We start from the raw sequence: 19,082 nt of genomic DNA, 5'->3' as shown, positions 1-19,082 counted from the left end.
CTTTGACGATTAACAATGCAAAATCTTGAGTTTATTACGTAACTTTTCTAAATGTGCCACATATTTGCTTTAAAGTCTTTTTCCTTTTCTTTTGTCTTTAACTTTCCCCAAAGCCTCCTTCCATTTGTCTTTTCCTCCTCATTTTCAGATGTGACCTACATGTTGTACTGTATAATAACTTTGCCTGCTAGCTTTCATGTGAGGATTCAAAACCCAGAGACTGACAAATCTCTCGTCACAAAGGCAAACAGACATGCAGAACATTTTCTCTCCTGTCTCATGTCCCCCTGGTGTGGCCGTCAGCCTATTTCTGCTTTAGCCTGCTGCTACCTGAGGAGCAACAGAAAGGTGGTAATGGAGGGCTGACTGAGGCCTGTCACTTCATGCTCTTTCATCCCCAGGGACTCTGAGTGGGAAAGTAATGGCCGGGCCTGCCAGATGTAGCAGTCACTTTTAATCAAGTGCATCGCTGTCACTCCGCCTGTATTGATCCCTGCAAAGTCCCCAGGTGGCTGGCAATTGGGCTGGTTTCTACACCACAACAACCCCCCTCTCGCCTTTCAAACAACTCCCCATGTGGTGGCATCTTGGCCGAGTTAATCATAATCCAGCTTTTCCGTGGAAAAAAACCACTAACCACAGCAAACAAGCTCGGACAGGGCCACTGCCCCCGCCACTTACTGCGGGAGTCGCCCACACGCTGCCTCTCATAAGCTGCTGTGATTTAACCTGGGATAAATGTAAAAATCTGTCTTTGGGTCATTGTTTAGATAACACACCCAGATCATGTTTTTGTATTGATTTTATTACCCCTCTTATTTAATATCTATATGCTCCCACTAGCTCAGGTTATAACAGGAAATAAGATTAGCTGCCATAACTTAAGATTAGCTGCCATAACTATGCAGATGATACTCAGCTCTACATCACAATATCCGAACCTTCGGCGCCACATAAAGACAGTTACAAAGTCGGCCTTTTACCACCTGAAGAACATCTCCAGGATTAGAGGACTAATGTCTCAGCAAGATCTAGAGAAACTCATCCACACATTTATCTTTAGTCGCATTGATTACTGCAACAGTGACTTAACAGGTCTGCCTAAAAAACAAAATCTATCCTCCAGCAGCAGCTGATCCAGAACGCTGCTGCCGGCGTTCTGACTAAAACCAGGAAGACAGATCACATCAGCCCAGTTATGTCCCTACACTGGTTCCCTGTAGATCAGAGAAATAATGACTCAATAATGCAAAAACAGTGGAGGCTGAAGCCCAGATAGCTGTGCCACATCATACGTTTTAAAGGGGCAGCGATATGTAAAATCGACTTTTTTAAGCTGTACTTCAAATTATTCCCTCATCAAAAAAAACTGGAGTGTTGCCTTGATTCTTTCATATTTAAGAAATCCTTTAGTCTCTATGGCAAAACTTCTGGGTGAACCTAGCCCCGCCTTCGAGACGCAGCTCCTCCCTCGTGAACTCCCCACTCAGCTCCTTCAGACTAGCCAGCAGCAATTAGCAGACATTTCATGGAACGACTCAGTGCAACACTAGTAAAAACCTTGTTAAAAGATTAACAGAGGTTGTAATAACTTCCTGAAGGCTGAGATTAAGAAAGAGCGAGAGTTTTTAAGGAGACGGAGGTGTTAAATCAGGAAGTAACATTTCTTTTAAGCCACATTTGATATTTACAACCTTTTGTATAACAACTGAAGTTAACACTGTTACTTGATTATGCTATAAAATGGCAGTGTGGCTAGAAAGCACATTATAGTGCTCCTTTAAAATAAACGTTGTGCACCAACAGCGTAGAAAATGGACTGAATTAGACTCAAAACTAAATGTTATTTAGATGTGATATTTTCTCTAAAAGCCACAGAGGTTAAGTAGCCACTGCATGGCTATATTTGCCATGTATTTACTGCACTTGACAGGAATTTGTGGCATTACGAGTGGATAGCAGTCAGGATTTGGCACCTGGCTCCCTCTTTTTTTTTTTTCTTTTTTTTTTGCTCAGGTCTGTTGCAAGGCTGTGGTTTTATTGTTCATTTGCAGAGGCCACAGGGGCTGACTATTACTGGGTCATAACTCGACAGGATGATGAGGGATGAATTCTAATGTGGATCCGTCACCAATAGGGACAGGAGCTCGGTGGCAGCAATGAGAGATGGAGGATTCATAGGGGAGATGGGAATAAAGTGTGTCAGGAACAGGCACAGACAGATCTCAAAGGTACACAAACACATATGTATGCTGCTGCATATTCTTTTGTTTTTACCAACAATGTTGGAAGTATACAGTCAAAGTGTTTTTTTTTAATTTATTTTTTTAGTTTATGTGCAGCTTTATTGTATATTTGTAGTTATATTGTTGAAGTCATTTCTTTCCAGGTCATTCGAAGTGTAACAAAAGCAAACCGGGTCTCAAAGGCTGTAAAATGAAAGTCAGTATACTTCGATAAGCAACACTTTGTTGTTTTTCACTTGTCAGGGGGAAAAAAAAAAAAAGGCTGCAGTTTGTAAGAAAAGGAACAAAGCTGGCTGGAAAAAGAGAAATGGCAGAAGAGGTTCGGAATAATCAGTTCCACCATTCGGACACATGGCTGCCTCCATGTGGTAAACCTCGCTGACAGATGCTTAGAGTAAGAGTAAAAGGAAAGGTATTAGGCAATGACATGTGAAATAGAGGGCAGACTGTCGAGCCCCCCTGCATTGCAGATGTACTCCACTGCGCCATAGTGGACAGACAACACTGAGCAAAGCAGTGTGAGGACACACTGTTTCAGAGTATTTGGCAAAGCAGCATTTCGCCCAGACCTTCTACACTTTGAGGGATTGCGTCTTAAAAAGCCAAATATCATCAAATTTTGGAGTCAGAAAGTCTAGAAATTGAAGCTGAAAAACAAACAAATCACACTTTGCCTTTTAATTTTGTTTTCAAAGCACCTAAATAAGATTGATATTACGAGTCACACTCTGAAGACAAGATGTGAACATGCAAATACGGATGATGCCATAATGTAACCGCGTATCCCTGGAGTCCTACCGCTGTAAATGGAGAACAGATTGTTTTCTCAGATAAAAAAAGCTGCTTTATTAAGGGAAATATGTCGAACGGTCATGTGGCCACTTATTAGTGATGTAAAAACTGATGTAGAGCCTTTTTACTGCAAATCATCTCTGTAGTAAACAACAGCGTGTTTGCTGTTTCATCCACAAAAACAGTTTCTCACTTTAGGCTCATGATTATAAAGCTATTTGTCATGATTCTGCGTTGTTTGGGTTTCTCTGTGTTTGCTTTTTTGATTTTTCTCCTGCTTACTCATGCTCGGCGTAGATGTCGCTTATTAGTTCATTCTGTTGTTTTCAGCTTAGTTTATCTTTGCTTTTCCTTAGATTAGTGTTTCACCTTGGTTAATTGTTTATGTTCTCCTCAGCTTCCCCTCATGTTCACAAGTTTCCTTCACTTTGCACCTTGCTCCCAATCAACCGCCTGTCTAGTAATCAAGCTCCTCCGTATTTAAGCTTCTCACTTTCTGTTACTCTCAGCTGGATGTTCCCGTCTCTTTGCCATCGCCTCCTTCTTAACCGCCTGCAAGTTTTTGAATTTATTTTCATTAAAGTCTGTTATTCATATCTCTGCCCCCAGCCTGGGTTTCACTACAGCGCAGCATTATGTCTGTTGGGATTTTAGATTTAAAGAAAAGAGAAATCTAAAGCTGAGAAATGAGCAGGGAGTCAGCAGTCAGACCACTGACTTTGTGGCCTCTTGATGCAACAAATCCACTTTCCTCTTTGGAGTCTGTGAAATAATTGACCGTTACTGAAATGTGCCGTATAAACTGACTTGACCTTTGTTTATCTGTAGCTCCGTTTCCATTGGCAATATAATTGCCCAAATTGGAAATCCAAAAATAAATGTGCTTAATGGAAATGCAGCAATTTCGAAAAAGCTTAAATATTTTAGATAGCTTTTTTTTCCCCGATAGTATGAGGTGGTTTTTCAGCTTTATCAAAATTAATATATTTCTCAAAACTGCAGTGGAAACAGTTTCTTTGTGTCATACGAGTCATGTGATCATCAACCGGATGTTACTACTGCTGGAAAAGACGAAGAAGACGACAGGAAGTGGTGAAGGATGATGTTTTTTAAAGACATATCAGGTGAACAAACTTATTTTCATTTCATATTTTAATTGCTTTTCTTATACAATTGCAATATTTCAGTTTTTAGACATAAAGAAAATAGCTTCGAAGTTTTGCACCCATTTGTAATGGAAATACAGGTTATGATCGATAGGTAAGTCTATGACCACAGACTTACCTATCTGAACGTCTCTTCTATTGACCATATACTGTATGTAGCATTGGCTTATACCTTTTAGCAACAAACATATGAGAAAAATCTCTATCAGCCTTAAACAGTTTGAGTGGCACAACAGGCAGAAACATTTTTTACAGATTCATTTTTGGTAAAACATGGAGGGATTAACATGCAGAACTCTGAGTTTTAGACAATTTAACATCAATTCGCACCAAAATAACAATGTTGGTCAGATCCGAATCAAAACCAAAGATTGCTTTAACTGAGTTCACCTTTTTTAGGTTCCCAGGCTACTGCTTTCAAACTGCATTTCTCCTCCTGTCTAAAAGCCATATAAAGTCTTTATTACCTCTTGTTGGAGTAGGAGACTGTCTTTACTGCTATCCTCCCAGTCATTGTAGTATACATAAAAGTCCAGTTTGGATGTTCCAAACTTCACTTTTCAGTAACTTTTGGCAGCGTTATCGACTGGCTTGTTGTCTTTTTTTTCTTCTTCCTTTTTTACATTTGTACATACTTCATTTTCATGTTTTCAGACATGAAAATGAATCTAGCTTTTGTGAGTTACAAGCTTGAACACAGCTAAAAAAGGAAAAGTTGTAAAAGATTATGAGATCCATCCCTTAAAGTTTGCAACACTAACATGAATTTCAGAAGAGAAAACACATATATTCAGTGGAATATACTGAAGTTTATAAATCTGACAATTAGTGAGTGTAAGAAATACCTCATGCAGAATATATTTATATTTTATGTGGTAAAGGGGCTCTGGATATTTTATTTCTGTAGAAATATAGGTTGGTCCAACAGAGAGTTATAACTACTAGGGCAGAATAATTTCAAGTTGTAGATTTTTTTTATTCAATCTAGATTAAACTTTAATGGTCCCTGAGGGAAAAATGCATTGTTTCAGTTTTCAGCTGAGGAGAATAAGATATAGCTAATAACAATAATGCAACAAAGAGAACTGGGAATAATTCAACAAGTCGCCACCAGCTGAATGTGCAGAATGTAATTGTGGGAATGAATTAAAATCATAGATGTTCTGCAGTGACAGATTTAGGCTTGCAGTAGATTTTCAGCTCACATCACTATTTATTCCCATTGCAGAACTCCAGACACAAGCTCTCCAAGAAAAAGGAGAAGAAAAGGGAAGCAATGCATGCATATGCAAATACAGGTCGCCATCATCACAATGAGAGATGGAGATGCAAAGAAACTTCATCATTCAAGTCTGTACCACAGGCCCCTATATAGAGAGAGATTATTTTTTCTGCCTTTATCAGATCATCTCGTTCTCTAAAGCACATCACCAGAAACTTGCATATTCTGTTCAGCTCTGTCATATTGCCAGCAGGCAGAACACAGTAGAAGGAGGGGGGGACCCGGTTCTGTTTTTGGGATTTGCAACTAAAGCATCAACCCCTTGCCTTCTCACAGCACAATGTTCAGAACGCCTTGCAATCCCCCACATGGTGGGACAAAGGCTTTGTGCTGCAGCGCTCACATTGAGTCAGCAGGAAAAAACAACAAAAAGACAAGGCTCCTCCAGCGCCTTCTGTCTTTTCTGCGGGAAACAGACCAATGGCTCTATTAAAGCAGCAGCAGGAGCGGCACCATACACCCTCGGTAAAATGGCTGTCAGATTTGTCACTTTCAAATGACATACCTATTAGAAGCTAATAAAGCCCCTGAGCTAAGTTGAGCCAGCCGGCACAAATCAAGGGTACAATTCAGCAGAAGGATGGGATGTTGAGGAGAAGCAGAGATATTTCTTTGCTTTTGTGTAAGCTTTTGTTTGCTTGTTCGGCTCCTGTCAACTTAGACAATGCAGTTCCCCCCTCAGAGCCTAATCGATGCTGCAAATGTCAAAGACTGGCCATGGTTGCATAAGGCGAAAACATGACTCTCAGCATGATTTTGTCATCTGCTGGACAAAGTCTTTGACAGCTGATTCCCGAAGCTCACAGCTTTGTCTTATACAGTAAATTCTCCTTATCCACTCAATGCCAATGATCCAGCCTAATCTCAAAGCTGTTGATTATCAGCTAAATCTCCTCCTCCTCCCAGCAGCGTCTCTGTGTGAGGCATACAGTAAGACCTAAATGTTTGTCAACAAGTGGCAGGTACGGTATATCCACGCGTCTTGGATTTAAAGTTTTAGGCTGCTGTAATTACTCTTCAAAGACAACTGCTTTCATTTGGAGGTAATTATGTTTGCTTTTTAGATTTTCACTCCCGACGATTTGTTTGAAAGTTGAAATGAATGCACATACAAGCAGAGACGAAGCTATTGTAATTCAGGGAGCATCCACTGCAGATTACATCGTCATGTTATTAAGACAGCCCCCCTCAAGGGTGCTATTATTGTACAGATGCACAGTAAAATACTCATCCTCCCGCCCACCCACACACACACACACACGCACACGCACACGCACACACACACACACACACACACACACACAGACGGGATATCTTAATTGGCTTTGCACTCACAACAGAGTTGTATTTTTACAGCAGACTCTATTGAAGACCCAAACTGAACTCCTAAAGCTTCTCTGTTGTGACGTGGCTTTCGATATATAATGGCAGATTTTATTGCCGCAATAAAAGTGGATTGGTCACACTACGGTGTCTTTCTAAAAGCAAATAAAATTTCTGTAGTGTTGAAATTGTAATGGGACTATATAAATTCTATCAATCAATACATTGATTAGCAATTATACGGTGGCGACAGACCCGAGCATAAAACCTGCTAAAGCATGAGGACATGGCTAAACCGACCATGACTACAGCGGACATCTGAAGCTTCACTGGCTTTCACACACGATTATTTTCTTGTTTCGTGCATCATTTCCGTTGTCTCCACGTATCTTTTGTAGAGCAAATTTCAAGTGAACTTTTGTAATGCAGCTTCATGAAATGTTTGCAGAGGACACTTTTCAGCCAGGCGGTTTTAATGTGAATAAACCGCAGGAGGATTTCTGGTTTCATCAGCAGTTTGTGGCGGGCCGATTTCTGCATTTCACAAAATATATTTTAAGGAGGAAGAGACACAGAAAAGGTGTTTGATATCCATTCATCCATTTTCTATGCAGGGTTGTGAAATCTGACTGGGACTATGTCCAGTGGTCAGCAGGCAAGAGATAGGCCACAACCTGGAAAGTTTGGCCGTCCAAAATTAAAACTTTACCAAACTAATCTGCATTCTTGGTTTTGGTTGATTGTAGATGTAGTACTTGGTGAAAAAACATGCATGTACGGGCGAAATCCACAAAGACAGGAATTTAAACCAAAGGCTGTCTTGCTGCAAGGCAACACTGCTAATATCAACGCCATCATGCATCCTGATAAGTAATGCACAACTGCAGTCTAAAGTTTTGACACCAAATCTTTTTGCTGGTGTTAGATATTTAAGTAAAAGTAGTTAAATGATAAACATTTAATACGTTTCATATACTTTTTTTTTTCAGAAATACACCAAGTTTATGCAGTGCATCATTGGGTTATAAGTTTCTACTGCAGGCAATCCGTTTTTAGACGTCTAACTTCCTGGTCTTCCTTCCTTGGCCACATTGATGCTTCCTTCCAAAAACTGAACATCCTTCCTCAGAGCTCTTCATAATCTAACAGCTGGTAGGGACGCAAACTTGGCAGCAACAATATCTTTTACTGGGAAGCCATTATCCTGCATGTCAATAACAATTTCTTTCTGGTTTAGTCTTTTCAGTGAGGTACAGAGGTGGAAGTGTGATGATGTTGGGCTACATGCCTGAGAAAGGAGTTGACATTTATGAGCAGCAAAGTAAACACCTCTAATTTCCACTGGCATTGTCCCCTGAGCAACTGATCAAATTATTGAATTGACTAACTGATGATCTTGAGGCAGAGATAAAACACTGCAAACAAGTTTTTTTTTATTAGATTCATTTTGATCTACTTTAACTTCACAAATATATCTGCTCACTCTCAATTGCTGTGTAGCCTCAAAGCAAATTTCCACCATAAAAACGGAAGGAATAAGTAAGTTTGCAAAAAGTAAGTTTTCTGAAAATCTGTGGCCCATAACGTTTACAACAGTAAAACAAAAAAAGTGCCAGATAAATGTAAACATTTTAACAGCACAGCCAGAACACACATAAGGCTTCCTTTCACATCTTAAAGCAGCTGTTTCTGTGTGCACCCATAAACACCAAACATTTTTAACTTTCCCAGAGTCTGGTGTCGGCTTCATGTTACTGTTTGTATCTCTGCAGTTGTTCTGGGAGGAGATGCTTCCCGTTTCATTTGAAACGGGGTTGCTAGTCTTCAGTAAAGCTGTGGAGACTGCAGACACAAACCTGCTGTGTTGTTTTAACCTGCCTGCAGAGTTTCTCTGTGAGCATCAGGTCAGGACTGTAGAGGTGTGCTGACCGACTCTTCATCAGAAGTTATCTGCAGAGTTGCAAAAGTCCAAGTGAATTTCATCCACAAATACATAAAAACGTTTCCTAAAACACTATCAGTCCTCTGCTTTATGCATTGATTCACAGCTGTCCTGTTGTTGTTTTTTTCCTATAGTGGACTTCTTTACTATTGCACCATTATTCATTTTCTACAGAAACAATATAAAATAGTCAGAAATATCACATTTATCATGTCTTTGAAGTCACATATTTTGCATCATAGAATCAAACGGTAGTAAATATTTGCAAAATAGGAGGAAACTGATGTATGGTTTTCAGAAATGTTGTGCAAATTTATATCCATCCCACTGATTTAACACAGATCCACCTTTTGAGGAATAACAACTGTGATTTTTTTTTTTTTTTTCAGTTCTGCTCCACCAGCTTTGCACACCAACAGACTGAAAGCTGTGCTCATTAGTGTTGAGGTCATTCTCAGTAGATTTAGGGTTGGTGATGTTCGCTCTATGATGCTCTGACCTGATTATTGTGGCTCTGTTTGTATGCGGCTGAATCCAGCAGTAAATTATATCTACCAGGCACCTGTCCTCCCTGAGCCACTGGTTTTAACCTCATAAGGATAAAACAAGATCCATAGAAAATAGATAATAAATCCCAAGTTAATGCAGCTTCACTTATACATTAATGCAATTTACTTTGACATTTCGGTATGGTTTAAATGCAGACTTGGGTAGTAACTTGTTACATTTACGTGGGTAACTTTTTTGAAAAAAAAATTACATTTAGGAGTATTTTTACTACTCTGTACTTTATTTGTTTACTTGAGTAATTTTAGGTTGAAGTATTTCTACTCTTACTTGAGTAAAATGTTTGGATTTTTTGCCCACTGAATGAAAAATAAACATGTTTTAGCCAAAAATTCACCAGACACAGACACACACACACCTGCAGTTTTTGTTAAAGTTTCATAAGTTTTTTATTGAAAGAAATTGATTTGGAAAGATTTTATTTTTTGTTATTTATATGAATTATTGTAATTGTTATCCTTAAAATACCACAATTTCCATTTGACTTTATAATTTGGTCCGTCTGTCGTAATTTTTTAAATATTAAATGAATGATAATTTGATCAGTTACTGACTAAACATTTTTACCAAATACTTTTTTACTGTTACTTGAGAAATTTCTTGGATGACTAGTTTTTACTTTTACTCGATCAAAAATAAGTTGAAGTAGTGCTACTTTTACTCAAGTATTTTTGGGTACTCTGTCTTTTTAAATGGGACTTTCGACATAATTTGCGTCAGTAATTACTCTTATGAAATAAATGTTTTTCTGTTCCTGCAGAATGGAAACATGCCCACAGCATGATCCTGCCACCACCACCATCACCATCATGTGTCTTCTTTCCTCTTTATTGTCACCAACCAAAATGACTGTATCTCGCCGCAGCATGAAAGAATGACGTAAGCTTCAATTGCTTTTTATGCAGCTGGAAGACAAAGTGAGGTAGATTTCTGAAAGCATTGAAAAGGTTTAATGTTCTGAGAGTTTTTCTTACAATACGGTAAAGCGCCACAGCCACAAAATCCTCTCAGCAGGGGCCAAATCAGCCGTGATGACACACAGACACAGTTCAATAGGCTGCACTGCATTGATTCGGGAAGCCCTTTTTAACAAATGACTAACAAATAGATGATGGAGGAGTATGGAGTGGTTATTGAATTGAATGGTTTTTGACAGGCTTTTAGTACAGCAGGGTTAAAAAATCTTTTGGGAATGATTATAATGACTGAGGGCTACCAAGCTCAACTCTGGACAGCGGAGGAGAATAGACGGCTTTGTGGAGCCACACTTGAGTTTTAATGAACCTCTGTTGATTGTTGTCATGCACACAAGTGAGATTTTCACCATTAAAGTTGTAAATATTGTGCTCAGTTTTCAAGTGGGCTTTTAAAAAAACATGTTGGTAAATCATGTTGTCCGTGCTCATAACTGAGGATTCAAGCCAATAAGAAGTCTGCAGTGGTGAGATGATCTCAGACCGATTCACAAAAACATTTACCAACAGAAACATTATCCATTTGGGAGCTACATGCAGTGGAAAAATAAACCGTACAGAGCTGGCTGATCTGTGCTGAACATGTTGAACAACTTGGACAAGAATGATCAGTGCGTACAAAAGTCAAGCAGTAAGACCCAACCTCAACTTTACTTGGTTGCTATTTTAAACTTGTTGGTACATAAAAGTGAAAATATACAATTTTGCACTTAAATATCTCTTAATTAAGTATATTGCAACACACACCAATGCTTCAAGAAATTTAAAGCTAAACCTATAACTACCAGATGAACAAGTTTATTTTTCAAATCATAACAACCCTCTGGTTAAAGTTATATTTTCTTATATCTACTGACTGAATTATGTAGAAGTTGCTTTCATTTGAATTCAGCTGCTGTTTATCTTGCCACATATGTTGGTGTGACATTGCACCAGATTAGCTTGATAAAAACAAAACGTGGCTTAGTGTCAAGTCTGTTTTTAATTTACGGTAAAATAATTCTAATAATGGTGAATTTTTGGTTAAAACATGTTTGTTTCTCATTCAGTAGATAGAAAATCCAGGTTTTACTCAAGAGAAGAAATACTTCAAAATTACTCAAGTAAAAAGTAAAAAGTACAGTGTTGTAAAAATACTCCTAACAGTAATGTTTTTCAAAAAAGTTACTCAAGTCAATGCCGCTGTGTAAATGTAACTATTCAACTCTGGAGTTAAGTCACAAAATACAGAAACTAAGATGATTCAAATTCAGGTCAATGTTTTAAAAATCCAACACAGAGAAAAACTCTACCAGCAGAAAATATTAAAGTTTGGAACAATGGTTGTTAAAAAGTGAACAATATTAAGCAGTTCTTGCAAAACTCAGTAATTTGTGTCTAATAAGCCAAAGAAATCTGGGAGTCCAGTTGAGCTGGACGTCAAACTGTTGTTCATGCTCCAGAATCAGATAGATATGTAAAAAAGTGATGCAGAGATTATAGTCGGTTTAATCTCTGGCCACTTGCTGCAGCATCAGGTCTTCCCCTGTTTTCTCCATACTCACTGTTTAACAAAGGCCATCAGTTCCAAATATATCTTAAAACAAACAAAAAAGGAATGATGGAATATTTTCTCTGAAACACCCCATGGCGATAAAGCATTGAAAAATAAGGCAAATAAAAAAATGCCTTTATTGTTTGCTATTTCTGTTCTGTGCTACGTTTCTGTATGACAAACAGAAATGTTGCTGTTATTTATGCCGACCTTTACTAGAGGGGCTATATCTGATACGTTCAACCATTTCCAAAGCCCACTGGCAAGACACCAAACACATAATGTTTGTGAATTGTTGCTTTAAAAGTGTATATTGTTCAGATCATGACGCTGTGTTCAGTTTTTGATGCCAGATTCAATCACTAGAGTGCCCCATTATCATCCGTCACTGCTTCCTCCAGACTTCGGGCACAACCCATCATCCTGCGACTCCTTGCCAAAAACAATGAAATTTATCCAGATTTCTGCCTGGTCCAAGACCGCACGGATAACAATGACCCTACTTACTGATTTAACAAATGTTTGCCTCTGCTGGCCAACAAATGGTCTGACACATAACCCCATTTAGCAAAGTGCATCATCTTTCTTATGCTCCCCTCTTATAGATTAGGCTAACAGGACAACAAATTAACATGTAAGATTTTGAGGTTGTAGTACTGAAATGTTATTATGTTTGGATGGACCAAGGCTTGTGGTTTTAAATTCACATCAGGCTGGAGCAATGAATATGAGAGTGGTATTGATTTTATAATCTGACCCTTGGAAAGAGATCAAAACAATTCCTCAAACTATGGAAATATTTGTTTAAACGAGGAGGAATAAAGATGAGGAGAGAGAGGCTTTAAAGGAAAAAGGCTTTGTATGGGTTACATTTCTAAAAGCTTTTCCTCCATGTTACTTCCTTTCTTATCTATCCAGTGCACCTGTAACTGAGACTTTAAGCAGCAGCTGAAGTTTTTGCATGCTCAGCCACCCACAACTTTTCACACAAGTGTGTCTGGATGCACTAAATCGACCCAACATCTGTCTGATGTCTTAGTGGAGAGGCCGTCTTTTCCCTTGTCCATCACGCACCAGCCTCTCAAGAGGACCTCCAGCCACCTGCGACATCTCCCCTCAACCACACAAGCAGACAGACTCAGCCCCGCCCTTCCCACCACATGAATAATGCATCCTCAGCCAGTCAGCACTGAGCTAATGAGTCAATTTCCTAGAGAGCCAGGAGAGACTGATACCCATGTGCTGTGATGGTTATAACAAACCGTCACTTCACTCAGGTCGTACTCGGCACCAGATGGCCAAAGGCGGGAGGTGATGCATTATGGGTCATACCTCTCAACCCTCCAGAGCCGTCTCAGGGTGATAGGAGGAGGGCAGAGCCCGCAGTTTGGCACGTTTGGTCAGATGAAGGTGTGTCCATCACAGTTCAAGGATGAACAACACTTTAAATGACGCTATGGTCTGACGAGAGGCATATTAGTTTCATTCCACTGCTCAGAGGTGTCCAGACGTTTTGCACCGAGGTCCAAAATAGTCGATGTTGGGGGTCAAAATGAGCAGTTTATCTCTAATCAAATTTGCAAAAATAATGTTATTGTGAATTATTTGTCCACAATAATAAATTTAACAAGCAATATTGTTGATGAAACCAACATTAGTAAAACATTTGCCGCCATGTTTAAGGTTATTTACCTTTTTAGGACAATTAATTTAGATTTTGTTGGTCTATAAAATATTTTAGTTCACTTCCAGCAACAAAAATGAAAATTTTCTTTTGAAAACTTTGCTGTGTTCAGCTAAATATAATGAATGGGTGTGCCCACGTGTGTTTCTGAGTAAGAAGTCGCTGGATGTTTGTGGCATAACTGTGTACATATTTAGGGGTGCACCGATTGCAGTTTTTTGGCCGATCACAGATTACCGATATTTAAAAAACGTGATCTGTCGATTCCGATTTTGGCCGATGCCAATTTTTTTTGACTGAAATGTTGCTAAATAAAGTAAGAAAGTTGCTGAGTTGGCAGCGAATTTGGGCCGCAGGCCATGAGTTTGGCTCGGCTGGATTATTGAAATACTCTTTTCACTTGTTTAATTAAGATCTGCCACAAAAAACAGAAGACACATTGGGGTCCAACCTCATACTGACAAAGATATACCTAACAAACTGACCTGTGTATATAATATGGCAATAAATTACTTGCTAGTTAGCAAAGACACTTTACTAATCAGACTTAAATGATTAGTTACACATGGCGGAGTTTATAATCACTTCAGTGCCCTATTTTAGTGAAACACAGCTTTTGTTTGATTAGTCCTTGTTTTCCGAGTTGTTCAAATCATGACCATGCCTGAAGCACATTTCTTGACCTTTTTAATTTCTTAGTGGTTATATAACACTTGGTCTCCACAGCCAGGATTTGAAGAGCAACGGAGTTCAGCTTTGATTTCATGTGATATGCCTGCCAAAAAATCCAAGTGCATGTCTCAACCAAACACACAATAATCCCAGAGGATTTAAAGTGTGACCGCGGCAGTTTAAGATGACTCCTAAAGCTGGAAAGCTCTTGTGACAATTACACTCTCTCCCAGTCCACTCAGCTGCTCTAACAGTCACTTGGAGGGAGAGAGAACTTCTTCCAGTGTCAGAGTGAAACACTGTGTAAAGACCAAGATTTCATTAATAATCCTTTCAAAGTGAAATGTCTGCCGCTGCAGTTTCGGTGTGATCGCACTGACAGTCACTACAGTCTGTGAGGCCAAGCTAAAACAGGGAGCCTGAGCCAGCGTACATGATGCAAAAAACCATAAAACAGACAATTACGATCTTCATTTCATAGAACATTCTTAGCGCAATACTTTCCCTTTGGTTCCTGCCTGCGTTTCAACAGAAGGTTGCGCTTTTTGGAAGTGAATCGGATGTTTTAAAACTCGGATGACGTCTTGATGATGTACGATAGCTGCATCCGCATTACAGTCTGAAAAATCACTCGCGGGTAGCACCAATATGGCTTTAACACAAACCGCACGCACAATAAGTCTAATTGCAAAACCACATCAACAATTAGTGGAGAATCCCCCCCTAAACACAGGCTCTGCGCCACACTGTCTGGCTCCTGCTGACAGATCTTTATTAGCTTTAGGTGCCAGGAAGATGTGCATATTGATTACCACCTGCTTCATCTATCTCCCTCCAAACATTCATGATCTGCTAATTCATATTTCAAAAGCATCCATTTAGATGAGCCCTTGCAAACTGTTAATAATTAATGATATTTTTTAATCGTATATTATATGATATTGCTACCAAAATATCATCCGCTGTCTGGCCTTCATCAACATTGAATAAAAAAAACAAACAAACAGAAAAGCAGTTTGTGTTCACCACACTTTTCAGCTATAATGTGAAAAATGTGGCACAAATATTTAAATACGCCCAGGGTTGTTTTATTATGCTCACATAATGCAGAAAGTAAATAGGCACAAGGATAAACAGCCACTGAAAACAAGTGGATTGATGGATGATTATGTGAATACATGGAAAGATTTACATTTGCTTAGGATTTCATTATGCATGCATCAGTCATTCAAAACTCACAAAATCAACCTGGCCTTTATGTGCCTATTTACTTTCATTTTTATAAACGAGCGTTTGATGCTTCACCATGCTTCACCCTGAGCCTCATCAATGGCAGCTAACATGATGTGATTCATAGCTCCTCTGCACATCTTCATCACAGAGATACTTAATTACGTAGAAGTTCCCACTCAAAGGACAAGTCAGCACAGGAGATTTGTCAATTGTCTCACAAACAGACAGTATCACTAATTAAGTTTAATTTAATTACTTGGCTGCCTGTAATAAAAATAATCTACAAGTAGACGGTCTTTAGGTGGCACTGACAAGCATGTAGTGCGTTTGATGTCATACTGTATGTTCATTTTAGGCTTACTGAGACAAAAAAACAACTAAATTTAGATGATACGTACCACATTCACCACATTTTCAGTCAAAATTTGCACGCATGGCCCCAACAGACTGAAAAGAAAGAAGATTGGATGGTCAGGCAGGCCTGTCACGATTACAGATTTAACTGGACCATAAATTGTTGCAGAACTTTTTGCGATAAATGATAATTTTGTTGCTTTGAGGCCATTTTCAAGTAATATAAATGGCAGAATAATGCAAGAACACATTCTGGAGGCTGAATAAACTTTAAATTCTAATGATCATTTAAACACTTTAGCTGGAAGACATTTGAAATATCCAGAATAAATGAAGAAACAACAAATAAAATGAATTATGAAGTCTGTGTTAATTATCTTTCCAAAAACGGGATAGTTGAGAACAAAATACCAGACTGAAGACTTTTATCATCCAGTTTTCGGTAAAATGAGAAAATGATAAATCAAGCAAATGAAAATTATCGAGTTTCTTTTAATTTATCATGTGATTAATTGATTCATTGCTTACTGTGACAGACCTATGGTCAGGTTAAGTGACACCCAGTGGATGGAAAAAGCGGGACCCAAATCATCCCTGTATGTGTTGATTTTCCTAATAAACATTTGAGACCCAGCTTAAAGCTACACCAACTGGTTTTGCTAAAATGATTTGTATTCAGTCAGTCTTAAGTGTGGCCCATTGCAAGCCTTGGGTGCGTTCACACTGCAGCCTGAAGTGACTCAATTCCGATTTTTTTGACGTAATGCGACCTGTTTCCGATCTTTTCATGGCAGTGTGAACAGCACAGGTCGGATTCTTTTTCGAATGTGACCCATATCCGACACGTATCCGATTCAAATGCGACCTAACGTACAGGTCGCATTCATCCGAACTGAACGTCACTGATTCTCAACAAATCTCACTATACTGCGTCCTGATAAGCGCAAGTGGGAAGAAAAACAACAACCATGACGGAATATATGAGGATTAAGTTGTTAATATGCTGCTCCGGCCGGACAACAACTTGAAATATGTAAGCTAAGCTCCACCGTTAGCCTCCATGTTTACTTCCGCAAACACTGAGCGCTTCTTCTTTTTATGGCAGTTGGCAGAACACTGAGAACGCTGACGCTATTGCGCCCTCTACTGCTCATGCGGGACACTTTCAGGTCGTTAGCCCGTTCACACTGCAGAACGCATACAGGTCGCATTTACTGGCAGTGTGATCAGCCCCAGCAAAAAAAATCGGAATTGCCAAAATATCGGAATTGAGTCACTTCAGGCTGCAGTGTGAACGCACCCCTTGACCCACTTCCTATCCATCCACCCTGAAGAAAGTGCATGGGGGCCTCCATGGAGGCGCCGTCACCATCTGGGACATAATCCTACAGTAAAGCACCTTACTTTGTAGCATTCAGTCAACTCTGAGAAGGTCGCAACTGATGGTAAAATGATTTATTAAAGTCATCCTTCTGCCTCATCGACCACAGTAAGAGCTAAACAAGAAAAAGAAAAATTACAAGCGTTTTCACCGTTCGTGAAGCATAGCTCGTTACATTTATACAATTCCTTTCATTAATCATTAATTAAACCATCACAGAATTAAAATACTTAAACTTCAATCCCCATTACCTTGCTTCCTTACTGGCAAAGCTAAATTTAAGTTGCGTTTTTCTGCCTTGCCGTTAACCTTTTTCTTCATTGCGGTTAAGCTGTTGTTCTGTTACCATGGATACCTTGTATGGGACGTTGCCAAAATAAAAGCACAGAACTTTAACGGCTGTTACGCTTTACGTACTTTTTGGTTTGAGCACAAACTGGCGCGGTTCGTCGTGGGTCCACACGCTGTGTTTCTGCCTCTGCTGTCACATCCATCCTGGGGTTTTAGTGTCAAACATTTCCCCGGTTCTGATATTCAAACAAAGCTATTTCCGGATTAAAGCGCGCCGGGAGGGAGTCACTTGATGACGTCATCAGGACGTTGTATTTTTTTTTTTAAAGTTAAACAGGAGAAACAGTTATTGAAAATGTGATCATTTTGATTTTTTTTCGGTTAAATGTTTATCAAATACATTTATCTTTAAAACAAATCCTGAATGTGTAGACTTTCTGACCTTTGAACTTATGTCTGTTTATCCCTCTCCAAAGAAAAATAAAAATTCTTTATCAAATACAAAATTCAAACACTTTAGAAACTCAAATTATTTCTTCCTTATGGAGCCTCATAAGGATCAAAATATTTGTGTATTTAAGGAACAAAATTCAAACTGAATGTCAAATGTAGATCTCAAATTCCAAAAAAACATATCAATGTGAATTTTTAACTTGAAGTGAAAATAAATGAATAAACCAGGTAGAAATAATGACAATGACATTTTTTTAGGTTCAAAAATATTTTGAAAATATTTTAGAACTGAAAAAGTAAGCACAAAAATGCAACATAAAAATTTCAGGGACATTTTTAATTCAAATCCAGGTGATTTGAATTAAATCACCAGGATTTAATTCTGGTGATTTAATTCACTTAATTTATATTTCTAGATGTAGTCTGGTTTCAGAATAACGTGACATTTTGATGATTTACCTAAAACATACACTTTGCAGCATAATCGTACGTCAAAACCAAGTTCATAGTCTGTAAATTGTTAATCAATTCACATTTGCAAAGCCTTTAATTGTGCCTAATCTTTTCTGCCAGCTACAGAAGGCAGTACTACTGCATTATGCTTCAGACCACTCTGCTGCAATAAAGAGTTCATTTATTTTTAGCCTTTTTTCACACCTTCACCAGTGGTGCCAATAAGTGTGTGAAGGTGGCTGTACAATAATTGATGTCTGGGTCTCTCTCTGAACTACAGCAGTCTGCATCAAACTGTCATGATATTTTGACATTTTACTTTTATTCAGATTTTGATCAGGCTTAGGCAACAAGAAAGCAATATTTGAGAAATGGTAACATCCAAGAGACTGGTGGTTATTTGTGTAACTTAGATGATTTTTTCCTCACTTCTGAGTTACAAATGCAGTTATGTATTAGTGTATTAGTGTAGTTTGGTCAGTAAAAGTCATCCGAACTTCTGGTTTCCATTTTTCCTCCTGATTGTTTTTGTATTAGTGCAAAATCATGAGGATCAAGTTATTCAAATCATTGGTCTCAATTAAATGTTCTGTTCTCACATAAAATATTTCAAAACGATACAAACTGCTAAAATAAATTATTTAAGTGATACATACTAGCTGTCAAACAAATCACCTTTTTCCATTTGAGTTTTTCCAAATGATTCTGTCAGCGTTTGCAACAAGCAGCAGATTT

At 38.6% G+C, this 19,082-nt stretch overlaps 1 long non-coding RNA gene across 10 annotated transcripts in view; it reads right to left on the bottom strand.

The window, feature by feature from the left end:
- Positions 1-17,799, bottom strand: part of LOC107833140 (uncharacterized) — a 91,560-nt gene extending 73,761 nt beyond the window's left edge. For 8 of the 10 annotated variants that reach the window (XR_001658855.1, XR_001658854.1, XR_001658856.1 and 5 more), the window contains exons 1-3: positions 17,169-17,261; positions 15,814-15,862; positions 8,666-8,759 (exon numbers count right to left, since the gene is read on the bottom strand). This is a non-coding gene — a long non-coding RNA (uncharacterized LOC107833140). Of the gene's footprint in view, positions 1-8,217; positions 8,760-15,813; positions 15,863-17,168; positions 17,262-17,567 lie in introns of those variants that run through there. The other 2 variants (XR_001658852.1, XR_001658851.1) reach the window with 2 other exon arrangements.
- Between the last annotated feature and the right edge of the window lie 1,283 nt (positions 17,800-19,082).

The sequence above is a fragment of the Poecilia formosa genome, unplaced genomic scaffold, assembly GCF_000485575.1.
Source record: "Poecilia formosa unplaced genomic scaffold, Poecilia_formosa-5.1.2 Scaffold336, whole genome shotgun sequence".
In the NCBI taxonomy this organism is placed as follows: domain Eukaryota; kingdom Metazoa; phylum Chordata; class Actinopteri; order Cyprinodontiformes; family Poeciliidae; genus Poecilia; species Poecilia formosa.
The sequence above is the reverse complement of the archived record's forward strand: the minus strand, read 5'-3'. Positions and strand labels throughout refer to the sequence as shown.